The 4,291-nt window shown below is 63.3% G+C and overlaps 1 non-coding gene across 1 annotated transcript; it reads left to right on the top strand.

Moving 5' to 3' along the window:
* The first annotated feature begins 1,306 nt into the window (after positions 1-1,306).
* On the top strand, positions 1,307-1,425 carry LOC131867837 (5S ribosomal RNA). The gene has a single exon (XR_009366369.1). It is a non-coding gene; the product is annotated as a 5S ribosomal RNA (ribosomal RNA).
* The last annotated feature ends 2,866 nt before the right edge of the window (positions 1,426-4,291 follow it).

Below are 4,291 nucleotides of genomic sequence, written 5' to 3'. Positions count from 1 at the left end.
CCATCTTGAGCCCGCCCTGGTGTGCAGCCCAGGCAAGTTGTGCGCACCAAGGCACCCACCCTGGCCAAGGTGGGTCACGGGGTGGGTCCTAGGGTGGGTAACGGGGTGGGTACTAAGGTGCGTGCCAAGGTGGGTCATAGGGTGGGTGCCAAGGTGGGCACCAGGGTGGGTGTGCACCAACCCTAGCCAGGGTAGGTCACGGGGTGGTTGTCGGGGTGGGCGTCAAGGAGCCAAGGTGGGTGGCAAGTAGCCAAGTTGCGTGCCAAGGTGGGTGTCGGGGTGGGTGCCAAGGATCCAAGGTGGGTGCCAAGGAACCAAGGTGGGTGTCTGGGTGGGTGCCGAGGTGGGAGCCAGGGTGGGTCCCAAGGTGAGTGCAAAGGTGGGTGCCAGGGTCAAGGTGAGTGCCAATGTGGGTTCCAAGGTGCCAGGGTCAGGGTGAGTGCCAATGTGGGTTCAAAGGTGCTAAGTTGGGTGCGAGGTTGGGTGCGAGGGTGGGTGGGTGCCAAGGTGTGCTAGGTGGAAGCCCGGGTGGGTCGGCATCCCATGGGTGTCGAGTTGGGTGCCTGATGGGTGCTTCTTGTCAAGTTTTAGTCGTCGGGACTCATTTCGAGCCTTAGAGGTCGTTTCTTGTCCGGTTGCCCTGTCTTCGACCTGGGAACCCAATTTTGGTCCTCGGGTCCCATTTTTTTTTGTCTCGCATCCCACTTTTGGCCTGTGGCCTTTTCGGGGTCGATTCTCGTTTTGGGCATCAGAGCATGTTTCTTCTCCTAAAACCCAATATTTGTTTATTAAGTCTCGGAACACATTTTTGTTCTCGTGGACCCATCATGGGTCTTGGAACGCATTTGTGGTCCTTGGGTCCCATTTTGCATCCCGAAACTTGTGTTTTGGTGCTTGATCCCTATTTTGGGTGCCCACCTTGCACCAAGTGCGCACCCGGGGCAAACCGAGCGCCTTGGTGCACCGGGGCAAGATCGAGCGTGCACCCGAGGCGCCCCGAACATGCACCAAGGTGCACTCGGCCCACATGTGAGCGCAGGTCGTTGCGCCCGAGGTGGTGTGTGGGCACCGCGTTGCAGACGGGACACTGCACGCACACGACGCCCCCTCCAGGTGCACGCACGTAGGCCGGGCCGGGTGCACACCCGACGCCCTAGCAAGGTGCGCGCACCCGGGCAGGGCTCACACTTGGCGAACGGGGCGCACTTCGCGAGGGAGGGTGTGCACCTCGACGGGGGTGGGTGGCCGGGGTGGATTCGCACGTGGGTCGCGGTTTGCTAAGTACACACTGCGACAAGCTCATAACGGGTGCGATCATACCAGCGTTAGTGCACCGGATCCCATCAGAACTCCGCAGTTAAGCGCGCTTGGGCCGGAGTAGTACTGGGATGGGTGACCTCCCGGGAAGTCCCGGTGTTGCACCCTTTTTTAGTTTTTCGCCGGGCGTCGCAATGCTATTTGAATAAACCTTTTGCCCGTTTGCGTTCTCGTCGGGGCCGGGCCGGGCCGGGGTGCGCTGCCCGCACTACCGCGCGCGCGGGGGCGACACCGAGCGCGCACCCGAGGCGCCCCGAGCACACAGGCCACGGTGCAACCCGGGCGTTGTGCGCGCACCCCGGTGCGCCCGAGGTGCTGCGCGCGCACCCAGGTGAAATCGGTGTGCACCTCGGCCAGTGCGCGCTCGGTCGAGTCGCGCACGTTGGCCAAGGTGCACGGTGATGTTTCTTACTCTAAGGTTCCGCACCAGACGCCCGGGACAGGTGAGCGAAGCTGGGCGGGGCCGGGTGCGCGGCCGGGGCAGGTGCACGCAGCTGGAGAGAGCTTTGGAGCACACTTCGGAGCGCACCAATGATGCGCTCCATTCAAAAGTTTCCTGAAAAGGCAAAAAAAGTTGAGATTATAGAATTTCCCACTTGAGAGATTGTAAAAAAAAAAAATTTAAAATGAAGGAAACGCGGGTGCCAAGGTGTGCGCAGCCCAGCCCACCCTGGCGAAGGTGCACGCAAGGTGCGCACCCGAGGCAAACCGGACAATTAACCCAACTTTCGACTTCGCGCGCACCTTGGAGCGCACTTCGGAGCGCTCCTTGGTGCGCACCAATCTTGGGCACCTCGGAGTGCACCATGGCGCCCACCAAGGTGCGCACCCGGGGCAAACCGAGCTCCGACTTCGTGCGCACCTTGGAGCGCACGAAAGGTGCGCACCATGGCGCCCACCAAGGTGCGCAGCCCAGCCAAGGCGTGCGCATCAAGGTGCGCACCCTGGCGAAGGTGCGCACCCGGGGCAAACCGAGCTCCGACTTCGTGCGCACCTTGGAGCGCACAAAAGGTGCGCAACCCAGCCAAGGTGTGCGCACCCCGGTCAAACCGAGCTCCGAATCGTGCGCACCAGAGGTGCACGCCATCGTGCGCACCTTGGAGCACACTTCGGAGCCCTCCTTGGTGCGCGCCGATGTTGCGCACCTCGGAGCGCACCCGGGGAAAACAATGCAATTAACCCGACTTTCGACTTCGTGGGCACCTCGGAGCGCTCTCGGGTTCGCACCTCGGAGCACACCGAGGTGCGCACCTTTGATGCGCTGCCTTCACCAATTTCCAGAAAAGGCAAGAAAACATTGAGAAGGTGTGCGCACCGAGGTGCCCACCCTGGCGAAGGTGCACGCGAGGTGCGCACCCGGGGCAAACCGGGCTCCGACTTCGTGCACGCCGCACCTTGGAGCACACTTCGGAGCGCTCCTTGGTGCGCACCAGGGCGCGCAACCCAGCCGAGGTGCCCACCCCGGCGAAGGTGCACGCGAGGTGCGCACCCGGGGCAAACCGGGCTCCGACTTCGTGCACGCCATGGTGCCCACCGCGGCGAAGGTGCACGCGAGGTGCGCACCCGGGGCAAACCGGGCTCCGACTTCGTGCACGCCGCACCTTGGAGCACACTTCGGAGCGCTCCTTGGTGCGCACCATGGTGCCCACCAGGGCGCGCAACCCCGCCGAAGGTGCACGCGAGGTGCGCACCCGGGGCAAACCGGGCTCCGACTTCGTGCACGCCGCACCTTGGAGCACACTTCGGAGCGCTCCTTGGTGCGCACCATGGTGCCCACCAGGGCGCGCAACCCCGCCGAAGGTGCACGCGAGGTGCGCACCCGGGGCAAACCGGGCTCCGACTTCATGCACGCCATGGTGCGCACCGCGGCGAAGGTGCGCACCCGGGGCAAACCGGGCTCCGACTTCGTGCACGCCGCACCTTGGAGCACACTTCGGAGCGCTCCTTGGTGCGCACCAGGGCGCGCAACCCAGCCGAGGTGCCCACCCCGGCGAAGGTGCACGCGAGGTGCGTACCCGGGGCAAACCGGGCTCCGACTTCGTGCACGCCGCACCTTGGAGCACACTTCGGAGCGCTCCTTGGTGCGCACCATGGTGCCCACCAGGCCGCGCAACCCAGCCAAGGTGTGCGCACCAAGGTGCACGCGAGGTGCGCACCCGGGGCAAACCGGGGTCCGACTTCGTGCACGCCGCACCTTGGAGCACACATCGGGGCGCTCCCGGGTTCGCACCGGCGTTGCGCACCGTGGTGGGCACCTCGGAGCACACCAAGGTGGGCAGCGAGGTGCGCACCTTTGATGCGATGCCTTCACTAATTTCCATAAAAGGCAAAAAAAAAACGAGATTTTAAAATTTCCGTTTTGAAAGATAGTGAGAAAAAGGGAATGCTGGTGCCATCTTGAGCCCGCCCTGGTGCGCAGCCCAGCCAAGGTGTGCGCACCAAGGTGCCCACCCTGGCGAAGGTGCGCGCCCGGGCAATTAACCCAACTTCCAACTTCGCGCGCGCCAGGGTGGGAGCGCACCCAACAACCGGGCCTGGGAAGAGCCAATGCGAGAAACCCCACCAAACGCTCTGACAAAAAAAGAGGGGGCGCTCCAGTAACCCCGCTTCGGAGCGCACCCTGGGCAAACCCAGCCAAGGTGCCCACCCCGGCCAAGGTGCAGGCGAGGTGCGCACCCGGGGCAAACCGGGCTCCGACAACGTGCACGCCGCACCTTGGAGCACACTTCGTAGCGCTCCCGGGTGCGCACCTCAGAGCACACCAAGGTGGGCAGCGAGGTGCGCACCTTTGATGCGCTGCCTTCACTAATTTCCAGAAAAGGCAAAAAAAAAAGGAGATTTTAAAATTTCCGTTTTGAAAGATAGTGAAAAAAACGGAACGCGCGTGCCATCTTGAGCCCGCCCTGGTGCGCAGCCCAGGTAAGGTGCCCACCCTGGCAAAGGTGCGCACCCGGGCAATTAACCCTACTTCCGA

This window comes from Cryptomeria japonica, unplaced genomic scaffold (genome assembly GCF_030272615.1).
Source record: "Cryptomeria japonica unplaced genomic scaffold, Sugi_1.0 HiC_scaffold_185, whole genome shotgun sequence".
Classification (NCBI taxonomy): domain Eukaryota; kingdom Viridiplantae; phylum Streptophyta; class Pinopsida; order Cupressales; family Cupressaceae; genus Cryptomeria; species Cryptomeria japonica.
The sequence above is the reverse complement of the archived record's forward strand: the minus strand, read 5'-3'. Positions and strand labels throughout refer to the sequence as shown.